The 16,936-nt window shown below is 37.0% G+C and overlaps 1 protein-coding gene across 13 annotated transcripts in view; it reads left to right on the top strand.

Annotated features, from left to right (window-relative positions):
• The window catches only part of NBEA (neurobeachin), a 509,812-nt gene that overhangs the window by 384,790 nt on the left and 108,086 nt on the right, over positions 1 to 16,936 (top strand). The gene's annotated exons all lie outside the window — the stretch shown is intronic.

The following is a 16,936-nucleotide window of genomic DNA, read 5'->3' as shown; positions in this document are numbered from 1 at the left end:
ATTTCCCCATCTGAAATCAACAGGAGTTGACTGCATTTCTTTGGTCAATGGGTAGTAATCCCTGTGTATGTGAACAAAGAGAAGACATTGCATCAATCTGTAACTAGTCATACAAAAATACCAAATACAGGAGATAGGAAATCTATCAGTATCATTGCCCTTCATCATGTCAATCTATGCCTCCAACAGGCAGAGCTGGGCAGCTAGTTTACTGTCGTCATGACCAGCATGGCATACCTTTTTTTCCGTAATCATAAGCATCTTTTTCTCCATTCTTTTTATCAAATTAATCAAAATAAAATTCCTTAAAAAAACCCCAACCAAACCAAACAAAACTCCAAAACCTGAACAGGTTTCTTATTTCCTGCTCTCTAAAGGATTTTTGCAATCTAGGTAGATTATGTATCAAAATACTAACAGGTTTTGTGACAGCACTTGGGTCTACTGTCCCATTTTTCAGACTTCAAAGATGGTTAGGGGATTGTAGGTTAAAGTATATTTACATCTGTGTCTAGGTTCCTTGCAGAAGTGCATTTGTATCTAGACTGCTCACAGAAGATGTTTCCATTTCTATGTATGCAGTAACCCACTTCTGTTTTGAGTTTGTCCTCTCAAGTCTAGAGACAGGTTTCGAGTAATGGTCAGCTCCGCTATGTACCCTCCTGTGTGAGTTTTGCAGGCTGGGTCCCTGGTGAGCAGTTTTAGGCTTTGCTGGAAGGTCGAGGGTCACCACTTCTCGCTGGCCTTGGCATTGGGGGCTGCAAATGTCTCAACTTCTCTTTTCTTTTTCACAGCTCTAGCCGTAGTCTTTAAATTTTGAAAGAAGTGATTCCTTCTCTCTTCCCAGGAAAGTAAGATGATGCCTAATTGAATACCAAATACCTCAAAATGGGAAAAAATAAAAAAAAAAGAATCTGATTGGTCTTCAGGTTAAAAAAATAATAATTAATACATCTTAATGGTTTGGACCATCTCATCCATACAGAAACATCAGGGTGGCCGTAGCTTTAGTCAGCGTATATTTGGCAGCTGAAGCTAGATACTACCCTTCCATCTGGGGTCATAGTTTGTTTTAAGAGAGTTATGTATGAATTTTCTCTAAATTGTAGCAGAGGGTCATGAATTAGTGTCTAAATGTGGGCTTGACAAGATTATTATAGTCTGTATTTCATGCCAGAAACAAAGATGAATAGAGATAGCAAGCTTTTAAACAGACTTTCTGACATCTATAATGTCAGCAGAGAGTGAATGAATGGCAGGATGCAATAACAAATCTTCATTTTTTTATTATTTTCTAGGGATTAGATGGAGCTACAGCCATTCATAATTTCTTCCTAAAATAATTACTAAATACTACATGAACCAGTCATTTTCCATCCCAGTTACCTTCCAAATAATGCAAATTGCTTACTAAGATGTACATAATAAGATACATACACTAGAAGATAAATATGTTTTGATTTACATTTAGGAGTACATAGGATACAGTTAGTTGACACTTTGCACTTTCATTTTAGCTGAATGTGTATTTTTAAGTAATTTTGTTTGCATCTAGATCTACTAATTTGTTTTAATGCTTGTTGGGGGAACTACTTTTTGGGTTTTTTTTAAATAATAATTTTCAGCCTCTATTTCTGTGGATTTACTGGTTATTAGATTTCTGGAGTGGAGATCTACATTAGCAATTTTTGATTATTAAATTTCTGGAGTGGAGATCTGTGTTAGCAATTTTTGAATGAGAAAGACAGGATGCCTACCACTATACTACCGCCTTTTCACAATAGCCCTTTGAAGATTTCAAGATTTTCCTTTTTGTTTATTCATAATCTGTGTGTAAATAGGAAAGAACCACCTATGTTGAGGCCATGGGCTCCAATGCTTTTTTTTTTTTTATTGTTATTCTTAGGTATGAATATTCATTTCCATTTCAGAAGCACAACCAGCCCCACCATTAGTACTTTGGCAGGTTTTGCCCAAATGATAATACAAACCCTAGAGTGATGGCTATGAAGAGATACAATATTCTACGAACCTAGTTTCTTTGAAATAATAAAACCACATACCATTAGTCATACATTTTTCTAAGTGTAGCTCCGCCAATGGTTGCAGATATTTTTATATCTATATATAAGTTGGAAAAGAGTGTGTATACATAGCGGTAAATGCCACAAAAGCATATCCAGGGACTGCAAATACTGTCTCATTTTCACTTCTTCTGTAACTGCTGGCATTAATGTTTTTATTGGTTGTCTTTTTGTGAAACGAAAGACAAACAGGTCCACTAATGGAAACCAGCATAAAGTGCTAGTAGCTTTTAAAAATGTTTTCCTCCCCCCCCCCCCAAAAAAAAAAGGTATGTAATTGAAACAAAAAGCATTGTTTTGATCCTTTTTTTTTTTTTAATTTATTTTTTTTATTTTTATTTTCCTTGAGCCCATCCTGTCAGGCTGCAAGCGTGAAAGTTATTTTCTGGTGGTGTGATTAGATTGGGGCTGAACTCTCCAGCTGGCAGGCCTGTCTGTGACTGGCGGCGGCCTGTCCCCAGTGCTTGTCATCTCCTGACATGCCTGACAGGATGGGGACAGCAGCCCCAGACAGGTTCATTAGATGGTGTTTTCTACAGCTGGGCTAAAAATAAAAAAAAATAAAAAAAATAAAATAAATAAATAAATAAAAGGCCACGCTTTGTCAAGGCCCGAGCTGTAGGGGCCTTTCTTGTTGGTTTAAACCAAGGCCTTGTTTTGACAAATTCTGATCTGCGCAGTTTTTAGATTTTCTGACACATTTTTGTTTTCTTCCCCTTTGGCCTGCGCTCTTTGCACTCTGCCTTGTTGCTGCTTCAAAATCCTAACACGGCCTTCCCGGGAGAGCGGGGAGGACGCGTGCGGAGGGCTTGGAAGAAAAATAGAGCGCTCCAGTGAAACAGCAATAAGTGTTCATTTCCATGGTGATCAGCCCAATGGCACAAAAAACAACCTTGGGACTCTCAATAAGCCAATTACAAGAAAGGTTAAGAGTTTTATAGTGCCAGAAACATGCCATCTACATGAGAAAATAGTATCATTACCAGCAATCCACACTGTTAAATACATTGCTGTCTGATGCTGCCAGAAACGTAAGCTGTTTATGTTATTCAGGGTTTTTTGGAAGCTGCCAGAGTTTTCTGGTGGTATCGTCAGGCTTTGGTGTGGTACATCAAAAATCTACGTGGTTATAGATTACAAAACTGTTAAAGCTAGTAATAAAACGATTTGAAAGCATTAGGCACGTTGCACATCACAATGTTAACTAAATGCGTTCAGACTCTGAGTTTCTTACAGATTTGTATCGGATCTTCACTTTAGGTTTTTATCATAAAGACAAAGGATTTGTACATCATCTATAATTAAGGAATCTCCTATAAAATATTTTTGGAAAGAAAAAAAACACTTAATACCTTATTTTTTTCTATTGCAATTACATAGCACCCCGGACTGGTGACTGTAGTTTGACTCCAGGGTTACCTGCTGTTTTTCTTAGGGAGTGTCACTTGATTCTGGACTTTTTAGGTAGCTGCAACATGCTGGTGTGTAAAACACTGCTCTAGCTACTGGGAATAAAAGGAAAATGTTTACTATTTCACTTAACTTTGCCCTTCTGCTTAGGAGTGTGGCGAGCATTACAGCCTTTTAGTTTTTCTGCATTTAGCTGCTTGCGGCATGAGCACTGCGGCTGGAAACCAAGCCCTTCATTCACAGAAATCCTACCACTTACCTTTCCTTTGTATTGTTAGTTACTGCTGCTTTAGTTCATGGTCTCTATGACAACTGTTTAAATTGGGATGGGCAACTGTCATCTGGAGTATTACTGAAAGAAAAGTGTTAGGGAGCACACAGTTCCATAGATAGAGCATTTCAATATAATCCAATTTTAATTGAGCTCCAGAGACTTTGATGTGCTGCCGAAGGTTGGGAGAGAGCTATTCCAGGGAGAAATTAAAGCAGCCCAGCAAGGCTTCACTACTCCAGACTGTCACCATTTTAAATAAGCATTAGCATCAGACTTAACCTTCCCCTATGAAACATCTCACTTTTTTTTTTCCCCCAGCGTTTTGCTGCCTTTTTTTTTTTTTTTTTTTTCAATACGTATAAAGGGAAAGACACTTTCATCTTTTTATATACATTTCTATATTCCCTTGATTAAGTTTGAAAAGCATGTACTGGACCTGAGATGCATCGGAGGCTGTCTATTGGACCTTGCATTGCAGTTCATAGAAAGAAATAGAAGCAGAGCGAGGATTAGTTTGCAACAGTCAAATGGCATGCGTTGGATTTTCTCTCTAAGACTGCTCTATAAGTAACTCATCCTTGTGGTAAAAAGTTGAGTGGGGACTTATTTTAGCTTGGTTTCATCATTAATTCCCTTTAATGTAAATGAAGAAGAGCAAATATCTCATTGTAGACTCTCTTAGTAACAAAACTAGGTTCTTTCTGTAGCTATGCGTCCACTGGCTGGGGTTTTTTTGTTGTTGTTTGTTTGTGGATAATAGCCAAAAATAGTCATATAACAATTAGCGGACTTATCTCTGGTTTTGCACTGTGAGGAGATTAGAAGGTGACTGTAAACTTTTGAACTGTTGAATTAAAATCTCTTGATTGCATCATATAGTTTAATTACTATATGATCCTTCTGTACCATTTTCTTTGTCTCTCACAAATGTGTACACATACAAAAACTTCTAAAATGAAAGAACATCATAATAATAAAGCAAAACTGAGGATCACTGTATATTTTCCAATATTTCAATATACATTGGACAGCATTGCATGTTAGAGAGCTAAGACACATTTTAACACGATTAATTTTCCTGGCTTTTAATTTTCCCTCTTTTTTTTTTTTTTTTTTTTTCTCTTTATAGCTTTCTTGTCTTTCAATGAAAGAAAAGCAAATTTGCAGGGTGCTGAGCTGTCTTTCTGGATGCTCAGTACTCTCAGCTTCTACTCCGAACAGTAGGAGTTGGGATACTCAGCTGCAAAGAAAAGATGCATCTTACAAAACTGAGTCTATCAGAGACAGACTATTACATAGGATGCTTGTATTCTTTAGAAAGAATGTGATATGCATCAAATCCAGACTTAATGGCAGTAGAAATGGAACCATTCACAGTACAGGCAGTAATCTGTCTATACAAGTTAATAGGGTTTATTGTCTACTAAAGCAATTAGCCTGCTACCTACATAAAAGAAAGGTAAGGATCTAGATTAATAGGAGAATTTGAATAGTTGGCTGTTGTAATCTATTAAGAAAAAGTGGAAATATAAAATCTCTTTGTAAAGCTTGAGGTAAATTCCACTTTATCAATAATTTTTTTTTAATTAAACAAATGTTAAGGATAGATTAATTGAGGCTATATGAGGGAACTGTCTTTGACTGGGATTGGCACACTTTTTCATAGTCTCATAGTACCCAGAAGTCCATAAAATCTAAATACCCTCTGTGGTGGAGCAGCTTGTAGTGGGTAAAAGCAGAAGCACATTCACACAAAGCACCTCTACATGCTGACAGGTGTTGCAGTAATTTCATACTGGGAACCTAGAGTTCACCAGAGGAAAGCCTGTTAGTATGCCCAAATTTATGACATGCAGGTTTACATTCCGTTTGGCTAGAAATCCAAAGAGGAGGGAACTCTATACTAAATCTGCTATAGCACTTCTTCCCCCAGCTATTGCAGACATCAGAAGACTATACGTGTGCCCCGGAATCCATTTGTGGTAGCCAGCTGAGTAGACTCTTAATGTACCTCCTAGTTTTCATGAGGGTTTTTTGTACAGGATCACACTCCCCAAAAAATTGTACTTATCTATCATTTTGACCTTTATATTTTTGAAATTAAACAAGCTGATAGTTAACTATGTGTAAGTACGCATAGAATGTACAGAATGCACATAGTAAAAATATTGTGTAAATGTGGCTCCAGTTATTGAAATAAATCTAAAACTCATTTATGGAGTTCCTATATGCAGTTTACATTTGATACATGTTAATTTCTGCAGTTTTTATATTTTGTGCAGATTTATTTTTCAGTGCTTTATTACTGCATCTGATAAAGAAAATGTTCATTAAAGCAAGTATAGAATGTATAGCTGCTTTTTCTGTAATATTAAAGCAAAATAAGTGTAATGAAATGCAAACTAATTAAATGATTATTCAGTTACAGCAGGCAGTTTGCAAGCACTCCAAGTTAAAATTCTCAGAAGAAACATTGCTATTCTTTCCTTGCACAGACTTAGTAATATGAGATAATGTTCCATATATAATAATAAAAAGTATAGTAGAATTTTGTTTGCTACTGGAGCTGTGGATTAGGTTTTTCCCAGTGCTATAATGCCTTGTCTTCTCCAGCAATGCAAAAGAAACTCATCTTAAGCTCATCTTAAGTGGGTTGATAAAGAATCAGTTGGTATGGCAATATATTAGGAAGATGAAGATATTTTGATGTACGTTCACCATAATTCACAGGCAGTGTAATTGTTCTTTGGGGACGTTAGAAGTTGACATAACATAGAGTAGCCCTGATTCTGCTCTAAATTCCAACACCAAGCAAACTGACTTCCAGGAGTCACTGGTGCTCCACACCCAACACTTCCAGGCACAGCTGAGCATGTGGCAGCTGTAAAATTTTGAATTTCTTGAGGATTATGCTTGTCTGTTACAAACTGTAATACAGAAAGTTTGGGGATGGTGAGGATGTTGTAGATGTATAGTATCTATCACTGTATAAATCCATGTATTTCTTTTTGCTTATAAAAATAAATGTTAAATTTATTGCTAAAATGTCAGCGGTAGAAATTACTCCAGTTATATTCCCAAATGTCAGGATTAATGAAACAGCTTTTGTGTGTGAAGTTAACAACAAAGTATTACTGGTTTATGATCAGTCTTGTATAGGAACAGATACTAGGAACAGAAACGTTAAAAAATTAAGCTCCATAGTAGAAAAAATGTTGTCTTCTAATTACTTTTATAGATCTTAGATCATATGTGTTCTGCACTGAATAAATCAACTGTGTAACTGTTAAAATCCAAGACACTTGCACATATCATCTGTATGACATTGAGTTCACATCTATAAAAAGAGGGACATAAACCTATCTTTCTACCTGTCATTTGGTAGGAAATGGGTAATGTTTAACACAACTCAATAGCTGCACTTTTCTTAAGACCGGTTATAGTGCCTTCAGTTATTATAATGTTAAGGATTTGCATCATGGTATGTCTGAGTCTTTAGACATTTTTTTATTGCATTGCACTTTTGAATAAATATATTGGCATGCAAGTTCTGGGAAAAAAAAAAAAAAAGACCCTGAGGATTTTATGGTGGCTTTATTCTTGGGAGAGAACATATCACATAACTTGTGGATACCATACGTTATTTAATCTTCAAACTATTCCTACATTTTTTTGCTTTTGCTGAGTCCTAAAACTTGATTGAATCACTTATCCTTAGCGCAAGGGAAAAACTAATACACATGAGGAGGAAGTAAGCACCCAAAGACACGTTTTTCAGAACCCGGGGACTCTTATTTCTCTTATTCCTTATGTTTGAAGGGAGCAGGTTGCCTTGTATGTTGGCACATTATGACCAGCGAGCCACACTTGCTTTGCAGTCCCTGCAGAAACACAGCAGGAGTCGGGGAGCTTCTTTTTCTATTGCTTAATCAGTCATACATGTGCGGGAGCTTGCCAGGACCCGCTTGCCCCTGCCTTTCCTTGGGGCAGCGCACAGTCGAGGCAGCGGCTGCGGCTCCCTGGTGCCCGCTCCGTCCCGGGCAGCGAGGAGCACTCATCCAGCCCTGGGCGCGGGGAGCTGGAGCGGACGGCGCTCTTGGGGAAGGGTGTCATTTGGGTAGACATACCTTTGAGATGGAAGGGAACCGAGTGCAAGCGCCTGTCCCAACTTCGCGCTTGGGGCAACAGAGAACTCGTTTGTTTTCGTGCTGGTGTCTGAATCTAGTCCTGCGACTTTTCGTAGGTAAAGCTCTCACAAATTCTGTCAAACCCACCAATATTTCAAGTTTAATAAAACTGCATTTTTCTGTCAAGTAACTATTTAATGAATAAATGTTCAGCTTTGGTTTCAAGTTATAAGCATTTATCAACACTGTCTTCTCCCTGGATCTGTGAGTATTGCAAGTCCTTTCTTTCCATTGCTTTACTTTTGCTAAGGAGATCCAGAATGAACCAGTTGACAGAAAAACAAGCTCTTCATTTTTAATGCTGAAAAAAACTTCTGTGTTTTTGCTCAGATCATATCAATTTTAAGTCTTTTTTTTTTTTTTTTTTTTATTTTGGCTTGTCCACTCAAAATGTAATTTGCATGGTTCTAATTGAAAAAAATTGATTGCATTTCACTGAATGTGGTGCTGGGGCAGAATTGCTCAGAGCAGTTTGAGTGTAAGTACTGAGATCACCACTCGCCTGTTTGGATTAATCTCTAACCACGAGATGTAGATTGAGAATGGAAACGGCAGTTCTGTTAAAATTTCTCACTAGATTCGAGTCTGACATCCTGTTATTGCCAAAGTCAACACAAAATCATCTTAAACCTTGTGTGGTAACAGGCACAGTCTACTTCAATCCTGTTGCTAACTAGAACTAATTGAGCTTCTCTACTTCGGATTTTGCCCCAATATTTGTTTCCTCAACCTCTGTGTTTTGAGTTGGGCTGTGGTCTAATATGGCTTTCCATGGCACTGGAGCGTATTTGTCTTTTGCTTCTCCACAGGCACAGTCACCCCAGCCAGCACCATCAGCTTTATTCCCACTTTCAGAATCCTTAAATCAGCTGAAACTTCTGCTTAAGACAGTAATTGTTGCAATTTAGTTTGGAAGTAGAGCCTAAACAAGGCCTCTGCTTACCTTTTCTAAGGTGGTAACGTCTAAATCTGCCACCTCTTTCTGATGCTATTCTTCCCAAGAATTTCAGTCCATTGCCAGCATTTCAGGAGTTACCTAAACCGACAAGCTGTTTGCATGTTGCATAGAAAGGAAACCGTGCAAAGGCACACAGATGTGTAATGCCCATAAAATGAATGATAAAAATCATTATTATTCAGAATTCTGTTTTTGCGAAGATAATGTTTTCCCATGTCAGTAGCACTTGTCCTTGTATTTAAAACTATGCATTGGTGTTTCACAAAAGCAGAATTAGAAATAATGCAGTTAGAATACCTACAATATTCTCTTTAGATTATTTTGATCCGGATGTTAACATTTAGCAACAGTGTTTCCTTATCGAGGAGCAGGGTTTTTTTACTCTAATAACCTTACTGCAGCTGCTTCTCAAGAAATCCCTGTATCCTTTCCATTACTTTCCTCAAACACAAAATCCTAACATGCAAAACTATTTTACCAATGAAAAGAAGAAAATGGCCTGAAAATGGGCCAACTTCAAATAATTTTTCAGATGACTGAAAATGAATGTGGGAATAAGAGCGTCAGTTACTGTCAGCTGAGTGGGCATTGTTTTAATGGATACTGAAGCGGTATGCTGACCAGAGAAATCAAATTTAGAAAAGGCTGGGGTGAACAGAACCTCATGTTCTGTTTCAAAAAAAGGGGCCTCTTGAAAGCTTAAAAAAACATTGCAAGTAGAAGTATAAGCTGAGAAAATTTGGCAAGGAAGTAAAGCCCAAAACCACAAAAATAATATCTGCATTTTTTAGATCCCTGAAGAGGAGGAGAAAAATGAAGCAGGAGTGCCAATATTTATTTAAAAAAAAAAAGTTCTAAAAAAGATTTTTAAAACTGATGTGAATGGAGAAATTATAATGGCACATAATACTCAGCTCATCCTGCAGAGCTGTATCACAAGTACACACATAGTATCACAAGAGCTACTTGGAGGAAAGCTTTTAAGGCTTACAAATAAAGAAACATTTTACACAGAAGAATGTTATAAGGAAGGGGAAAGGAGACCTTAATGTAAAGAGAAATTGAGAACGTTTTACTGGACCAAAGTGTGCAAAGCAAAAATGATAACATGGTATTTTGCTGAGATTTTTAGAAGCGTTTACTCTTATGTGACTATGGGTAGTGAGGCAGAGAGAATGTTCTTAAAGTGTCTTAAATGTATATGAAAAAAGAAAAGAGTAATAAGCCAATGAAACACTAGGATATTAAGTGAATTTGAATTGTCCTTCCTGTCTATTTACATTCTCAGTTTCTCATTTCAGAAAAGCAAAATATAAGGTGTTTCATTATTTGAACTTACCTGATTTTGAGATTTTTAATAAATATGTTTTCTTTATACATTTACATATCTTGGCAGGATATATCCCTTGTTACAGTGTATGCATATTTTCCCTGCTAAATCTGAAAGTTGATCATACTCAGTGCTTCATCAAACATTTTGAAATTATATAATGCTTACTCAAGATGGTATTTCATAAACTCTAAGAGTCTGGTTCCATTCCATTAATGTCTGTCATTTCAGTCTGTATTTAGAATACAAGAAGCAATCGTGCAGTCTGCCACGTACTTGTAGTGAGCTCCATGTTGTTAGATGGTTCTGGAGAAGAAAGTTTGCTGTATGTGCACAGGGGCCATTTTTTTGACCTATGAAGATCTACATTCAGAATTTCACATTTTTCTTGAAGCAAATGGCAATGCTAGCAAACACTTGAAAAAGGGAAATCCGAATCCCTGAGAGGAGAGAATGATTTTCAGTAATTGTTTTCAGGTGTTTCTAACCTCTAAAAGCGTACAATGATGCTGAACTGTTTTATGAATACCTGTTGTGTACCTGGGGCAGGCGCATAAGCCCACTGCTGTAGCTGGCTCTGGACAGCTCGCTGATGAAATATCCATTCACTGTGGTTTGGTTTTGTGAAGTACTCCTGTGTTTTATTGGCAGGCGTCTTCTTTTAAGTGCTGAGGTTGCACACTTGGAAGCATCCTGTAAGACATTGACGTGGGGAAGGTACCAGATAAGTTCCATGAATTTTGTGGTTACCAGGCTGTTAGGAAATGGTTAATATGAAATCAACTGCTGCTTTGTGACTGAAGCATACTATTGCTTGCTATTTCAAATATAACTATAAAGGGTAGTAGTTTTTCCCACCATACTTGCTTTTTTCTTCCCTTCCTTGGCACCTTTTTTTTTTTTCCTTTCCTGCCTATTCATATACAGAAAAGATGAGGTGACCACAAATTTAGGTTTTAGCTTTTTGATTATGGACCTCTTCGCTCACTTTATACAGAAAGCAGGAGATACATTTTTCACCAGACTGTAGGGAGGCAAAAGACGCAAGCAGAACCTTTTGGATAGTTCAAGCCCATCACAACAGTGCTTGGTTATTTTTCAGGAGGGTAGTGTCAGACTAACAAAAATATATATTTTTTTTTTTAAGTTTACAACAGAATTTCATTGTAAAAAAAAACACTTTCTCAACCTTAGGGAACATTAAATATTCATGTGACAAGGATGGACAAGGGAGCTTCAGAGAGTTTCTCTTCTCTCCTTGGCAACTGCATTCACAGAAAAGTCTGTCATGAGAAACTATATGCAAGCGCCTGACCTGGAAACCTGGAACACCAAGGCTGTTTTACTTTTGTTCATTTTGATAACATAGGTGTAGGGACTGCAGTGTAACTGAAATGAACCGAGATTTCTTCTTCCTGTCTTTTGTTCAAGGTTGGGAGACATGAGATAGACTTATTAGTTGGCTCTTGCAGGTAATCTGTCTTCCAAAAGTTGGTGATGGTGAATGAAGAATGAAATACAAACAAAAATCCTATTTGAACTAAAGTACCCCTGTATATGGGGATGACAAGGATTTATTTTGTATTGGAAGAAACACAACTTTGCAAACTTAGTTAAGAAAAAAATAAAGACAAAAAAGGTACAGCATATAGTTAGTGCATAAATAAAATAGTTGTAGCTATAATTGCCAGTGTTGAGGAAGACATGCTGAGTTTGGTGAAAATTGCAGCACTGGGCACATAATTCAGAGCACTTAAAACACTGGAAAATAGAGACACCTGAATAAATTATATTAGGGTTATTGGACTGCTGGAGGGGCAAACTGTGAATATACAATACAGTGCTTTTAAGCATACGTCTCCAAACCTTTGAATCAAGTAAAAAGATGAAGGGTTGCTTTGGGTTGGGCTACCAGGACGCAACAGCTTCCCCCTAGACCTTACTCAGTCAAGACAAATCTGTTCAAATGCAGAGCGAATACTTTTTGAAATGTAAAAAATTAAAGTTGAAGAAGTAGGAGGGTAAACTTAGGAGAAGGAAAAAGGATAGATTCATAGAAGTTTCTTGCATCTCTAGAGGAAAAGGAAATAAATACCACTTGGCAAAGACAATGCCCTGTGTTGCCAGGTACCAGAGCCATTGAACAGATAGATGGGATTTTGATGTCTAAACCTAGGATGTGCTGGAGCTCTTTTCTTTAATGTTCTAACTAAAATAGCAGTGTCCAGGTTAAAGATAGTAGTAGCTACACTTAAGCACTGAATAAAACTGTCTTTATAAAATGAAAAACTATCTTCAGTACCAAAATTACAGTATTCTCAGAAGCCCTTCTGGTCACTGATAAAGGGAAAAAAAAAAAAAAGCTTTTAATTTCAGGAAATGGCCATTTTATTCAGAAAGCATGACTCTGAGGATCATTTTCAGATTTTGAAAAAATAATCTATAGTAACTCTGGAATGTATCTGTGGAAATGCAGCAAAAAATGAACTAGTTCTACTGTATGTAAGTACAAGACAACCACGTCCCTTACTGCTCCTGTTGTTTGGCATTATTAGTACAAAAGGTAAAGAATAATAAAGGAAGTCAGGGAATAAGTGCTTTGAAAATAAAAAAAAAAATCACAAAACCCAACAACAAAGTTATATTACATATTAGTAGATATATGCATTTTGCACTAGGTATAAACAAACCTTGACAAATGTTACAAGTATCAGTTGATACTTCCATTGAGGAATCAGGTTAGAATTAAAATACCCTGAACCAGAAATCTGGTTCCAAAAGGCAAATGATGAATTCCCATTGAAAACAATAGATTAAATTCACATACATAGGCATTAATGAATCACTCCAAAGGGCTATTTTTAAAAAAAAAGGAAATATTGAGCAATAAGCAACAATTCTTTGCAACATGCTGGAGAAGTGACCATTGTTACCATAAAGTTAGCGACTGAGAACAGATAGGACTTGTACAGGCTGCTTTCCTTGATTTCTTTATAGCACCTGATTTTGTGATTATTTCAATTCCAGAAACAATAATCAAAAGAAAAGGGCCAGAATATCCTTTTGCATGCAGTGTCTGGTGCTATGAGGTACCAAAACATGGCATAAAGCAGCAAAAATAAGCCTCAATACTAAAGTGTTTCTCCTGTGGACATAACCTATCAGGAATTCTAGCAGAATGAAAACTAGTATTTCTGGTCTTCCTGTTAATGCAATATTTCAAAATTCCAGCTGTTAATTAACAATTGATTTATTATCAGTAATTGAATAATTACTGAAGTAGGTTTATGATTAAAAATGTCTTGGCTCTTAATTGGAAAAAAAAAGGAGAGGTCTTGATTACATCAGAAATAAAATTAAAATAGTGCAGCCTTCATATCTGAGCCAAGTAGGAAAGCACTTCAGTAATGGTTCTGCTTCTCTTCTGTAGAGCCTTCCATCTGAACATCCCAAGCTGCTTTACTAACCTAATCTAAGTAAGTGTCACCAGTAGATGTTTTTCCATTTCACGAAATCCTGAGATTTGGAGACTTCTCATTCCCTTGTTAGGGTGACAACTTCATCTTATTGCAATGCATCCTAGCAAATTTTTATTCTTGGTTTATCAGCTGGCCAGTGGACCCATTACTACCTTTAAAACATATCCATATTTCTGAGTAAACGAAAAGGTTTTACAAGGAAAAATGAGCTTTGAAGCAAACAATTGCAGCTGATACTAAAAATGAAAAGTGTCCTCAGTTCAAACATAGACATTGTTGGTTGGCTGGTTGGTTTTTATTTTATTAAAACCAGCTTATTTAAGATATAGCTAGAATTCTGTGCTTAGTCATGAAGTTTCAGCCATTAAGACATGCCTAGAAGAAGTCTTCACGACTGTTTTTAGGACAAAAACTCATAAAGCTATCAAAATAATGAGCACTGACTTTAAATATAAACGACAACAAAATATTGGATGAAGCACATAGTAATTTTGGCTTCAGATAGCTAGGTAACGTAATTTTGGTGTCTTTTGGTGAACGAAGTGGTAATTTCCATATTTTTATGAATAATGAAATATACAATACATGCAGTCTGTAAAAAATGTAAAATAGCCAGGCCTTCATTCATGTGATATGAGAAAGTGAAATGCTAAAAATCATCCTGGAAATAATAATAATAATAAAAAAATACATATAAACCTTTTAAAGGATTCAAATTCAGAAAAATGAAATTAATTTGTTTCAGCTCTTATAACAACAACAAGAAAAAATCCTGTAACAATGTCAGTAATTTCTGCTGTAAACTGTAGGTACCTAATAACGGAAGGTTTAATGCATCGCTTGAAAATAGCGTTAGAGGAATGTTATGGAAGATGACAAAAATGGGTAGTGTATCTTGGACAGGAAAACAATACAACAGAAATACTGAAATAATTGAGATGATTTGATATTGACATGATAATCTGATATTTGTAGGACTAATAGACAGTTAAGAAGAGTGTAATTGAGGACAGTAATTGAATTATAGACTCCTTCCTTTCCTCTGATTTCCTATCCTTTCTACTGCTTTACTGGAGTGCTCTCTTAAGTCTTTCATTTCATAGTGGGGTGAATGTACCTCTATGAAGTTACAATTGCTTTATACTTGAGTAAGAAGAGGAGGAAGAAAGAGGCAACCTGTGTATGGTCGGTATACAATGTGCTTTTAGTGTTGATCTATAATAACTAAGCTGTGGCAGGTATCAAGACATTGTAAATATATTACTGTGAATCATCTAAAATGTTAATACACAGGATACAGTCAGTATTAAACATTTTTCTTTAGAAAACAATAGGACAACTGGAAACATTTTTGAAAAAAAAAAAAAAAAAAGTGAATTCCTGAAGCACGGTGTTTTGTCCAGGTACTAGTTCTTTGGCTAATCTGCTGGCTGCTCTAGATCTGGTTACGGCTATATACATTTCAAACTCCTCCCTCTGGGAGACTGTTTTCATCTTGAGCTTTTTAAACTTGAGTGTTTTCCTCCCTATTTCCTCTCTGTATCTTAAGAACCTGTGTATTTACCAAAATTATGTATCGGCAGCAGAATACATTCAAAGAAGGAGGGTGCTGAAATCTTCACAGTCATTGTTCTTAACCATCTGAATTTCACATACACAATACCAGCTGTATCCTAGCATCTGATCTCAATGAAAGACTGAAGGAAAATTTGGTTTATTTAGCTCATCAAAGAGAAAGCTAAGCAGTAACTGGCTCACAGTCTGTAATAACTGACACAAGGAAAAGTTATCTGATACTAGAAGACTCTCTAATCTCACAGACAAAGGTGTCACAAGATCTAGTGGCGAGAAGCTGAAGTCAACAGAATTAAAAGTAAAAATAAGGTGCAGATTTCTAACCACTGCAAGAATTTAGCATGTGAGGTGGTAATGCCACAGCTGGCCTGTGACTGAATGGAGGGAACATATAGTCTCTTGCGTGTGTCTGGGGGACCTCCAAAGAAATCAAGCCCCTTCCCTTCTTCAAGGCTGTGTGTAGTTAGCGTGGAGAGCTGGGTGAAGGAGACAGTGCCATCAGCCACAGCATTGCTCTGAGTTTTGTCAGTCATTTCTTCTTGTAGACAGTACAGGGGGCTCAGTGTGTTCCTCTGTCCAGTCTCCGTCAAGGACAGAAGTAACATCTGAACACTCCTCCATGTGCTGAAGCACATTTGTATCGTCACTGTTGTTACCGTTACCTCTGCCATAGACTCATCATGGTTATGAGAAAAAAGTTAGGGAGAACAAATTAACAACAATCCGTGGAGCTCTTTTAACACCATGTGTATAAACTTAAATTAGCTTTTTCCTATATGAAGACATGTTACTAACTTGAAGCTACATCACTGAAAAAACTGAAGGAATACAATTTCCATTACCTCACGCCTGAAGGATCGTTGACAGCAGCAACATGTGGTCTCCCTAACATTCAGAAGGTGGGGGAGGTCATGATTACAGAAAGCAAAGACCTCAACGGAGTAAGTAAAGCACTGCAAGCTGGTGTACCAAGAGTTTCTGTGCACCTAATGGACAACAGAGAAATTCAGTCTCTCCAGTCTGAAGCCTTCTTTTTGCATTTCCCTTTATTGAAAGTGTTCCTTGTGTTTCTTCGTTTCACTGAGGCTGCAATTCTCTCAAGTAACTGCAGCCCCGGGGAAGGCAGAGTCTGCAGAGCACGGGATACGCGGTTGGGTGGAGTGAGGGGACGGTCCCATCCCAAATGTCTGACTCCTTGTAGGATGAAGCGTCAGGGTCTCAGCTATGGGCAGAGCCCACCTGAGCAGAGGTGGAGGGCTGAGGGCAGCCTTCCAGCTGATGAAAAGGATTGGAAGAGGGTTGTTCTACAATGTGTGATACTGCTGGAATGATAATTCACAGATGAGATAAGTTAATAAAGCTGATACCTAATTAAATTGTGTCTTTTTGTCTGTTTTCCTGAACTTCCGGAACACTGAAAGAAGAGTGAAAAAGATTATCTAGGTATCAACATCTAGTCTTAGACCAATACCTTCAATTGAGAAACTGACAAATTGGAAAACCAATGCTAATTTTTAACTATTTTATTTTAAAATGTCTCCACATTAATTTTAAAATGCAAAAATATAAATTGTGACTTTTTTTTCATGGGTTGGGGTATTAGATGTACTCAACTTTAGAAAAATTATGGTGTTGACAT

This window comes from Haliaeetus albicilla, chromosome 20 (genome assembly GCF_947461875.1).
Source record: "Haliaeetus albicilla chromosome 20, bHalAlb1.1, whole genome shotgun sequence".
Classification (NCBI taxonomy): Eukaryota; Metazoa; Chordata; class Aves; order Accipitriformes; family Accipitridae; genus Haliaeetus; species Haliaeetus albicilla.
The sequence above is the reverse complement of the archived record's forward strand: the minus strand, read 5'-3'. Positions and strand labels throughout refer to the sequence as shown.